The 12,405-nt window shown below is 32.3% G+C and overlaps 1 protein-coding gene across 5 annotated transcripts in view; it reads right to left on the reverse strand.

The window, feature by feature from the left end:
* LOC309667153 (uncharacterized protein) overlaps positions 1 to 12,405 on the reverse strand; it is a 727,466-nt gene that overhangs the window by 537,698 nt on the left and 177,363 nt on the right. For all 5 annotated transcript variants that reach the window (XR_014267557.1, XR_014267558.1, XR_014267559.1 and 2 more), the window contains one exon: positions 857 to 928. The gene's annotated coding sequence lies outside the window, so the exon portion shown is untranslated. The remainder of the gene's footprint in view (positions 1 to 856; positions 929 to 12,405) is intronic.

Here is a 12,405-nt window from a genome sequence, read left to right on the forward strand (position 1 = left end):
GGCATTTCTGGTGAAAAGACAGCCAAATAGAATAAAAGGTGTTTTAGAAAGAATATATAGCTGTTTGGCTATGTTGGAAACTACATGTAAGTGCATAGCTTCAGAGGAGCCTGTAAAGGAAGGCTGAGTCAGAAGGTTATTGGAAACTTACATCCATTTTCTGGGTATTTTATAAAGTAGGCAGTTCTTAAAAGAAGTTTTCCTGATCAAATGAGAATCCCCCTGTAGGATGGTTTGGCTATGCAAATCAGATCACGAGATTCATATTAAGGAAAAGCAAGTCACTTAAGCCATATGAATCAAGATTCCTTTTGAGCTGACTGGAGAAAGGTAGACTCGAACTATAACCATGTTCTTGGAAACTTTTGAAATTTACCTGCTTTCAGAATAATAAAACTTGAAAATTTGCATGTTCCTTACAAAGAGAACTGTAGCTAATGTTTGGTATATTATATTATAAAGGCTGTGTTATAACCATGTTTTCCTGTACAAACTTAAACATCCCAGTATTTAATGATGACCTAGTTTAATAAAATTCAAAACCCTTTTGACACTGCTGTAGGACATTAGGCTAGGCACATGAAAAAATTAGATTCAATAACCTACACAAACCACAGTATATGTATCTCATACGATACTCAGGATTCTGTTTTTCTTTAGAGAAATTGCAATGAAATTAGAAGTATATGCAGGAAGGTCAAGGAGAATCTAATAAAATATCTACGAACTTCCCATTATTAGTAAGGGGAGATGACATTTTTATGCATAGGAATCTGATAACGATTTTAAACACCAGTTCATATCAGTCTACTGATTAATAGTTGTAAGTTAGCAGTGGTTTGTTAAAACAACTTACTTGTGTGGAAAAAGCTGCATCCAGTGATATCTTTTACAAACTCTTCACATCGTATGGGTATGATGTTCGTGTCTAAAGGCAAAGGATAATACAAAAGTAGATGTAACTTAAAATACAAAGTAGAGGTTTTCACTTTCAAGTATACTGAGTTTATTAAATTGGTCTATGGGGTTTATGACTAAGTATTGACAGTACCATGAATCATAAGCACGTAGTGTATCCCACCACAATTTGTAGTGATGTTTGTGGTGCTGATGGTACAATTTAATATTTAGATAGTTCTCTTAAACTAAGGGGCTATGTAATTTTAATCTATAATAGTAATTTCTGGAAAAAATTAGACTTGAACTATTTCAATTGGTATCTTGTAAATTGGGGATTGAATAAAACAAAGTGTGTGGCTTTGTCGATGCCCTGTAGAGATTTGACTGCAAAGTGTTCAGTTGAGTGCTTGACTGCCTGGACTGATGCTTTATTGAATTGATCATTGTGAAAACACAATTTTGCCTTTAGATAGTCATTTGTTGGCCTCCCCTAGTCAAAACCACTTTGCTGTTAATAAAGCTTTGAACTAATAGAGTTTCTAAAGGTTTCTTTGAAAACCTCCCTATTACTTATCTCTATAAATAATAACAGTATTTATAACAGCTCTCTCTGAGCTGTTACCTCATTTTCCTGTCTAATAATGTGACATCTGACATATTTATTTGAAAAGAAAAGTGACCAAGAATTAATCCGTTGTAAACCACCAGCACTTGAACAACTTTGCAAATATACGGCTTTATGTAACAATTTTCTAATATCGTCTCTCCATATAGTACCTATTTTGAGCAAGAGTAAACAAAACTTAGCTCTAAAATATTCCTTGGATATATTTATTGTAACTTCCATTAAAAGCAATTTTCATTTCACTGTTATCTCAAAGTTGTACACTACAACTTCAGTAAAATTGAAACTAGTAAATAAGACTATAGCTTTCACAGAAGAAACTTTAAAAATTAAAACAGTTCCTACATTCAAAGATAGAATTACAAAATTACTAGCTATTATACACAGCAATGTAACTGACATTGCTAGGTCTCTGTAAGTCAAGCACAAATAATCACATAATATGTGGGACCAAAGTATGAAAAACTTCATAAATACCTGTAGGTGGGTGTTTTTCTATTATTATGTGACTGTATAGATTCAAGTTTGACTCTCTAATAATACAACTAAAATAAACTCTAAATTTCAATTCCTTCTTAACCACATCATTAGTATAAAAAGTCGTATATAAGTTAACAGTTTTGCTATTTGCATCTAATAACTTGCACATATTTATAATTGCTTATACATATAATTTTACTACTCTGCAAGTAGTATTACAATTTACATTAGTCACTTACATATGATTTCACCTATGATTCTAATAAATTTGAGCCTATGTGGCTCAGTCAATTCATGAAGTCATACTCATAAAACCACAGTCAAACCACCAAACGATAATTTAAAAGAAAGTTCGATCTTTGTCTCTTTCAAATAAGTTTGAAAACGATCTAATCCATAATTCATATCCATCAACAGATCTAAAACAAGCAAACCCAAAAGCTTATTCTCTCACAATTTGTAGGTGTTTTTAGGCAATTTAAAAAATAATTTTAATTTGAAACAATCTCAAAGTTACAAAAAATAACAGAGTAAAATATTTTTTCCTGAAATATTTGAGAGTAACCTGTCAACCTGATGCTCCATCACATCTGAAATATTATTTATTTCTTATAAATAAGTACATTATTTTACATAACTGCATACAGTCAGGAAATAAACACTGATACATTACTACCGTCTAATCCTCAAACCCCCTTGAAGTTTCAACTGTCTTACAGCAGAAAGATCTAGTTCAGAATTATGCATTAGTTGTCATGTCTCATTAGTCACCTTTAGCCTGGTATAGTTCTTCAGTCTTTTTTATTGTAACCTTGACACTTTTGAATGTCACAAGCCAGTTATTTTGGAGAATATCCTCCAATTTGGGATTGTCTAATGCTTCTTCATGATTAGATTTGTTATGCATTTTCAGCAGAAATGTCATATGTGATGTTGTGTTCTTCCAATTGCATCTTGTATCAAGTGGCACACACTTTTTATTTATTCTGTTATTGGTGATGATCACTTTGGTTTTTTCTTTGTTCATTTGTTTTTGGCTTAAACAACAGAAATTTACTGTCTCATAGTTCTGGAAGCTAGAAGTCCAAGATCAAAGTGTCAGCATGGTTGGTTCCTTCTAGGGGCTGAAAGAGCATCTGTTCCATGCCTTTCTTCTAGCTTCTGGTTGTTTGCTGACAATCTTTGGAATTTCTCGGTGTAATCCTTATTGTCTTCCTGATACAAGACTGCTTCCCATGGTTGGTTAGAATATATTTTGTTCTGATGTTTATATTGGCATGTTTAGATGTCAGGTTTAGTCTTCGAAGATGAAGTTCAGCCATTTTGTATCAAACAGCACAACCAGTGTCTGTCACTTCCCATGCATAAAGTTTAATGAGATGTTATATGTAAAATCTGATTTGCTAGTTCTTCCTTGTACAAGAATCACTCTGGTTTCTGCATTAACCTTCACATGGTGTTCTCTTACTTTCATTGTGTTCTCTCTGTGTCCAAATTTCCCCCTTTATAAGGACCCCAACTATATTGGATTAGGGGCCAACTCTACTCCAGTATGACCTCATCTTAACTAATTACATCTGCAATGACCCTATTTCCAAATAAGGTCACTTTCTAAGATACTGGGGGCTGTACTGCACCGTATGAATTTTGCAGGGGACACAATTCAACCCGTAACAGAGGCAGAAGGGATTGCTCCTTCCAGTCTACATCTTGTTCCTGTCAGTGCCAGTTGGTTCCAGAAACAGTAGTTAGTTCTTGTTTCCAGGGATTTTTTTTTTTTTTCTTCTCACATTCATTTCACTTAGCATAATGCCCTCCAGGTTCATCCATGTTGTTGCAAATGGCAGGATTTCCACTTTTTTTAAGGATGACTAATATTTCACAGATTTTTAAAAAAGATATTTATTTCATTTTCTTTGTATATATATCCAGGAGTGGGATTGCTGGATTATATGGTAGTTATATTTTTAATTTTTTGAGGAACCTTCATATTGTTTTCCATAATGGCTGCACCAATTTACATTCTCACCAACAGTCCACAAGGGTTCCCTTTTCTCCAAATCCTTGACAATACTTGTTATCTCTTGTCTTTTTAATAATAGCCATCCTAAAAAATGTGAGGTAATATGTCATTGTGGTTTTATTTACATTTCTCTGATGATTGATGATATTGAGCATCTTTCATGTACCTATTAGCCATTTGTATGTCTTCTTTGGAAAAATGTTTATTCAGGTTTTTTTGTCCATTTTTGAATTAGATTATTTGCTATTTTTTTTTTGTTGAGTTACAAAAACAAATAGAAAAAGTGATTTTATATATAGAACACCCTAAAGATTTCACCAGAAAAACTGCTAGAACTAGTAAATGAATTTAGTAAAGTTGCAGGATACAAAATCAACATTAAAAATCATTTGCATTTCTGTACACTAACAAACTATCTGAAAGAAAAATTAAGAAAGAAATCACATTTACAATAGCACCAAAAACAATAAAATACTTAAGAATAAATTTAACTAAGGAGGTGAAAAACCCGTACACTGAAAACTATAAGTCACTGGTAAAAGAAATTGAAGACACAAACAGAAAAATATCTCATGTTCTCGGATTGGAAGAATTGATAGTGTTAAAACATCCATACTATCTAAAACAATTTACAGATTCAGTGCAATTCCTATCAAAATTCCAATGGCATTTTTTATAGAACTAGAACAAACAATCCTCAAATTTGTACGGAATCACAGAAGACCCCAAATAGCCAATGAAATCTTAAAAAAGAAGAAGAAAGCTAGAGATATCATACTTTCTGGTTTCAAACTATATCACAAACTTACAGTAATCAAAACTGTATGGTACTGGCATAAAGACAAGTACATAGACCAGGGGAACAGAATAGAGACACTAGAAAATGAGCCCACACACATACAGTCAACTAATCTTTGACAAGGGTGCAAAAGGGAAAGGATAGTTTCTTCAATAAATGGTGTTGGGAAAACTTTATATACTAATACAAAAAGAATGAAATGGGACCACTGTTTTACACCACTTAAAAATTAATTTGAAGTGGATTAAAGACTTAAGTGTAATACATGAAAACATAAAACTCCCAGAAGAAAACATGGGGAAAAGCTCCTAGACATTAGGCTTGGTAATGATTGTTTGGGTAAGACACCAAAAACACAGGCAACAAAAGCTAAAATAAATAGGCAGGACTACATCAAATAAAAAGGCTTCCTCTCTTGCTTTCTTCCTTTGTCAACTGATGATATTTTGTTGTGGTATGCTTTGATTTCTTTCTCTTTATCATTTGTGTATCTATTATAAATTTTTGCTTTGTGATTACCACAAGGCTTTCATAATACATCTTATAGTTATAACAACCTATTTTAAGCTAATAACAATTTAACTTCAATTGCATAAAAAAGTTCTACACATTTGCTTGCTCCCTCTCACATTTTAGGCTGGTGATGTCACAATTTACGTCTTTTTGTGTTGTGTATCCATTAACAAAATGTTATAGCTATAGTTATTTTTAACACTTGTTTTTTAATCTATATGCTAGAGATCAAAGTGTTTTACACACCACAATGGCAGTATTAGAGTATTTTGAATTTGACTTTATATTTACCTTTACCAGTGAATTTTATACTTTCAAATGTTTTCATGTTACTAATTAATATCTTTCCACTTAAGCTGGAAGAACTCCCTTTAGCATTTCTTGTAAAGCAGGAATTATGGTGGTAAATTTCCTTGGCCTTGGTTTGTCTTGGAAAGTCTTCCTCTCTCCTTCATTTCTGAAGGATGACTTTGCTAGGTAAAGTATTCTAGGTTGGCAGTTTTTTCTTTGAGCACTTTGAAAATATGATCCCACTCTCTTCTGGCCTGCAAGGTTTCTACTGATGGCTTTATCAAAGTTCCTTTGTATGTGATGAGGTTTTTTTGTTTTTTTTTTTCTCTTGCTGCTTTCAGAATTCTCTGTCTTTAAATTTTGAGAGTTTGATTATAATGTGTCTTGGTGGAAGTCTCTTTCAATTAAATCTGTTTGGGGATATTTAATCTTCATGTCCCTGGATGGCCGTATCTTTCCCCAGATTTGGGGAGTTGTAGGTACTTTGAGGACTCTACCTCCAGCTCCATCCCATACTGCATTTCTGCCATCACTCCCATCTCCACTACAGAGATTGTTTTAGCCCCTCACACCAATCTTTCACCTTTCTCCTCAGATTTCTACAGATTTGACTCTTTATATCCAACTTTCCTAATTTGCATCATAGAAGATCTGGAAACTGGGCTAGCAAAAACTCTCCTTCAGGATAAAGGATAAAGAAAGGATAGATTGGGGAAAGATGGATCAAGGAAAGATAGGGAACACTCAAATTTCATTTATTTTCCTTTGCTACTCTACTTACTTAGCTCCCACCCTAGCCTGAGGAGTACAGCAGCAACTTAAAGGACACGTGGTTAAGGGTAGCAATATAGCTCATTCAGAGGATACAATACAATTTCACTCTTGATTTTTACCTATCATAGCTATATTTTTACTACTTTAGCTAATCAGCCACATCATTATTTTTAAAAGCATTTAAAAAATAAATATGATCAATAAAATCTTGAAATCATATGCTCTCATTATACATTTGCTTTCTTTAATTTTCCCTTTCAAATAAGAATATTGAATTTCTATAGTCTTAATTTATATGAAAAATCTATTTGCCAGTTATATAAATCCATATAGCAATTATAATTATGTGAATGAAAATAATAAATATGTATAAAAGATAAATAAGTGTGTACAGAAAAATACAGCAGTAGAAACTACTTTAAAATCAAATTCTAGAGAATATTTGAGGAAAAAATAAAGAGTGGATTAAAATTACAGCTGATAGTGAAAATTGATGGCCTTGAAATAAAGTTAAAAAATGAATATTTATAAAGTAACTACAAATAATCAATTTTATTTAGAAGACATCATTAGTAAGCTCTTATAGCACTATAATAGTCTCATAAGGAGCACAGGTGAATGGATTACTGCCTCTGAAGTAAACTTTCTCTCCATAAAATATCTCTGACACCACAAATTATGAATTAACTGTGGATTTCTTTGAAGACTTAACAGCTCCTGTGTTTATCCTTCTCCTTTTATATTAACTATTTTCAGGGAGAAATAATCAACCAAACCTGGTTTCTTCAAGAGAAGGACTAGCCACTTCATTGGTTTACATAATTTCTCTTCAAATCTGCCATAGGGTAAGGTAAATAAAATGCTGCCTTCCACTAGCTCCACATTGTACTATTTCTTTGAATAGTCTTAATATTTAACTTAAAATATTAATTTAATAAAGTCTGAACTCATACATTAAAGAAAGTCCAAATAGAACATGTAAAAGGTGGATCTATTCCATAACCCATGATAATAAGCAGTAGGCTTTCAATACAATTTTGCTAAATGAATAAGTGAATGGAAAAATGAGATACTAAAAATATTCACTTCAAAACAGATACGGTTTAGTTATTTATAGCCATCGTATTTTCTCAAGGCAATTATTTTGTTACTGAATTCTCATTTTTCCAAATACAAATGATTTATTTAATTTTCATTATTTTGGTAAATACTGATAACTCTTCTGTTCCATCCTAACCCCTAATTTTTAAAAGGAGAGCATAATGCATAAGACATATCTTGTTTAACAAATTGTCTTTATTTGTTTGGAAATAAGTAAAAGGTGCTCTATTTCTCTCAGCAGTTTATATTATCTCCATCTGTGCTTTACAGATAACTTTTAGAGCAATGATTCCCAACCAGTGGCCTGTACCTCTGTGGCACAAGATATATTTGTGAAGAGTCCCAAAATGCATATAGAAATAAGGCTACATATACTGGCTGAAGGTGTTTGTTTATTAAGTACACACACAAAAAATCACTAAAGTGTCTTATGGTGATTTAAGTAATCAGTTATTTAATTAAATGAATATATGTATAAGTATATACACTTATACATATATTATAAGTGTATAAATATGTACATGTATATGTGTGCATATACATGTGTGTGTATTTATAAGTGTATAAATATGTACATGTATATGTGTGCATATACGTGTGTGTATGTGTGTGTGTATGATTAGAATACTACCTGGTATATAGTAAACACTTAAAAATGTTAGCTAGTATTATTTTTCATTAACACTTAAAACATTTTAAGAATGTTGGAAAGGAAATACTAAATATTGAACTTACGGATAATATTTGAACATTTGAAAATATTTTATAAGAAACTTTCAGCTTAAGAGCATAACAAAAATTTGATTTGTCTTATTTACAAAACTATAAATTCATGGAAAAAATCAAACATGTAACCTGAGTCATTTCTATAAGCCTCTTATTAGAATGAATGTATTTTAAATATAATATATTCATTTCTATTCTGGATATTTCCTATATGGATCAATGATATCTTACCTGAGAAACAGTAAAAAGTTGAATTTTTAGTAGATTTCTAGTTGAGAAATATAGGAAAATTTAGTCTGATGATAATGAGTTTCTTAATACAACAATTCAATAAAAGTGGCCATAAGCCTCAATTGCTTTTTTTAAAAAAAGAGTGCTACAAATTCCTAATAAACCTTAGTTTGGGACAGAAGGCTGACATTTTGGAAGAACCATATTTGTGTCATGAAATCTAATATCACCTTAATTTGCAATGCTTTTTTAGTCAGAGTTTAGTGCTTGATTGAGATATTTTCTGCTATAGAAAAATGTTGATGTAAAATAGCCCTACCTTGAAATAATATTTTAATACATTTTACTATTTGGAGACTTTAAAATGAAGAGAAATACAAAAGATAATACAGAATATCCCACTCAAAGTAAACAAAGGGCAATTTTTAAAAGTATATATTATCCCTCCTTTATTTCCTTTTTCTATTTGTTTAAGAAATAATAACTTACAGATAAAGTTGAATCCCCAATATTCTTTCCTCTAATTCTATTTCTCTCCTTCCCTCTCTAAAAAGAACCACCACAATGAATTTGATCTGTATCTAGTCCACATTTTTACACTTTTACTACATGTAAATATATAGATTTATAACTGTCCCATAAGCTTCAAGTTTTGATATGCAGATGTTTTATCATTCAGTTTTAAATATTATTTCATTTTCATTGCTATTTTCTTCTTAATGTTATTGTTAATGCTGGGAAGGGCTTTATCTGATTTTTTTAATGTTTATTTTCTTGTTGATTTATTTTGCAATTATATTTCAGTAAGAAAATTTGGCCTATAAATAATTAATTCCTTGAAATCTGTTGAGAATTACTTTTTGATCTAATAGGTGGTCACTGTCTTTTATAAATGTTTTATGTGCCTTAAAAAGAATGTATACTCACTATTTATTGGGGCCAGGATAAATCCAACTTATTTTTGTGAATTACCCTTAGACAATTTTGTCATACTTGACTCTTAGGCTCATTTTTGTAGATCTTGGTGCCTCCAGTTGAATTATTTTATTAATACAGATGATTAGTATCAATCATGTCTACATACCAATTATTTTGTAAGTATCTTGAAGTCCCAGTTCTGTTATCTTTGGAGAAAACACCTTGCATGAAAGTTTCACCTGAAGCAAATATGACAATATTCCAAGGCAGAATTCAGCTAACTGTATCTTGTAGTTGAGGTATCTAATCTAGGGTGCTTTCCCTAAGTGGTGGGTTATTGTGCTGGCTGGACTTCCATAACCTGCTCATGTGCACACAAAATTCTAGCCAATCCATCTATGTCAAATGCCACTAATTTCAGCAATGATAACCTGTTTTTAATATCCACAAGGCTGGTTAGCAAGACTTTTATCAATGGAAACTCATTTCTAACATTCATTGTGATAATTAGCAAAGTCTCTGGTGTTGATGGGAGTCAGAGGTAGCTGCAGCACTATAGTAGCCACTTCTGGAGTGTGGGTTTCAGATTAAATGCTCTATAACCACCGATGGAGTGTACATTTCTGATAAAACAACTAATATGAGTCCCTGGGGTATATATCATGATGAACACACCCATTTATACTGAACTGTGTATGTTGAAGTAATTTAAGATAAATGGCAGATATCTAAGCAATCTTATAATTTAAACTGTCTGTATCCTGTTGACTTGGAATCTGATTGATCTATCCTTTTTTGACAGAAGGATATTCAATCTATTATGCTTGTGGATTTGCTCAATTCCTTTTGTAATTTTATCAGTATTAGGTTACATATCTCAAGGTTATTTGATTAGCTGTACACAGAGTCATATTTTTAAATCATCTTGGTAGACTGTAACTTCTAGTTATGTGTAATATTTCTTCTTAATTGAATAACGGTTTTGCCTTAAAAACCTGCACCATCCAATATAGATCTCACTACAATGGCAGTGTTTGGGCCATTGTTTGCTATCTTTATATTTTTAACCTTGTGTGCCATTTTCTTTATGTATTTCTTATATATTAAAAATATATATCTAATCTTTCATTCTGTAATTTTAGTCATGTCCTTCACATATTTTTTTTTGAAAAGTGGGTGTTTTCTTTTTTTTTTTAAATTAATTAATTATTTATTTATGGCTGTGTTGGGTCTTCGTTTCTGTGCGAGGGCTTTCTCTAGTTGTGGCAAGCGGGGGCCACTCTTCATTGCGGTGTGTGGGCCTCTCACTATCGCGGCCTCTCTTGTTGCGGAGCACAGGCTCCAGACGCGCAGGCTCAGTAGTTGTGGCTCACGGGCTTAGTTGCTCCGCAGCATGTGGGATCTTCCCAGACCAGGGCTTGAACCCGTGTCCCCTGATTTGGCAAGCAGATTCTCAACCACTGCACCACCAGGGAAGCCCTACGTATATTTCTATTAGTGATGTAAAAAAGATTATTTCCAGACTCATATTTTTGGTTTTTGTTTATACAGCTTTTTTTTTGCTTTTGCCTTCATACCTCTCTCTGCTTTTTATTTCTATTTGTGAATCAATAATGTTTATCTCATGCTTGCCTTCTTTTTTTCTCTGCTAACATGGAAGTTATTCCCGTTCTTTTAGTGCCCCCGCTTAACTTTCTAGCAATAATAATTATATATTTTCTCTAACCTTTACTGAGTTTTTATAACTTTTAAATGCTATTCTCTACACACCTATACCATTTAAGATAGATAAGTATTTCTCAACCTTGACTCAATTGACATTTGGACCACATTTTTCTTTGTTGGTGGGGATTGTCCTGTGCATTGGAGAATGTTTAGCAGCATCCATCTGGCCTCCATCTACTACACACTATAGCCCTTTCCCTAATTGTGACAAAAAAAGCATCTCCAAACATCACCAAATGTCCCTTGGAGGGCAAAATTACGCCCTCCCCCCAGTTGACAACCACTGATTTAGAGGATAAATAAGACCAATAAAGCTCCTACTTTGCTATTTTTTAATGACAAGAAAAAAAAGGTAAAATTTGCAAGTTGATATATACCTAACCATCTTGCACAATTTGCCTCTTAATTAACAGCTAGAGGAATTAAAAGCCAACCATATGTCAAAGTTTTAGAATTACAGTTCTTGCAAAGTTATTTGATCACCAGTTATTTTCCTATTTTCATGAAATTTCAGTTAAGAGCCAAATAAAAAGAGGTTTTTACCTCTAATTTATTTCCCTAAAAGTATCTGTGTGTCTACAAAGATTTAGACAGCCACTGGGGCCAAGCCAGGATTCCCGTAGTGAAACAATTGACTTGGCATCACATTGACAACATATAAACAACAGTTTGTCAACAGGCTTCACATTAGTGACAGAAAATTTTTTGGCAAAATAGAGGCATCCTTCTGGGCACCATGGCAAAAACAGCTACTCGCTTTCATTTAGGAATCCTCTGTATGGAGTATCAAATTAATTAAAAGATTATAATTATGACATTTGTTTAGAAAAAAAATTTAAGGAAAAAAATACTGCAGAGCAGAACTTCTGCTGAAAAAAATTTGCTTCTAGCAGTTTATTCATAGTTGCTGTAGACCTATAAACTCTGGGTAACTGTTAAAGGTTTTGTGTTTTTGTTTTGTTTTGTTTTGATTTGATTTGATTTTTTTCCTGAGTTAAAACTAACAGTATGGAAGTTATTTGATAACCAAATTTGGGGAATGTATTTTTTCCAAAATGATGATCACAATACTACAACGTATTCTGCCTTCAATGTCAGTTCATAGGAAATGAAAATGATAGACAAAGTGAAAGCAAAACTACACATTTATAAAAACAATTTCTGTGAAATAAAGTGTAAATAATGCTTCATAGCTTTCAAAGAATAGAGTGAGATAAGAATCATGGGAACCTGAAAATGTTCAAAGGAAAAGTAATTCTCTTAAATGTATAAAGAACAAAAGGATTTAAGCTGAATAAA

This window comes from Balaenoptera physalus, assembly GCF_965194825.1.
Source record: "Balaenoptera physalus genome assembly, chromosome: 9".
Lineage (NCBI taxonomy): Eukaryota > Metazoa > Chordata > Mammalia > Artiodactyla > Balaenopteridae > Balaenoptera > Balaenoptera physalus.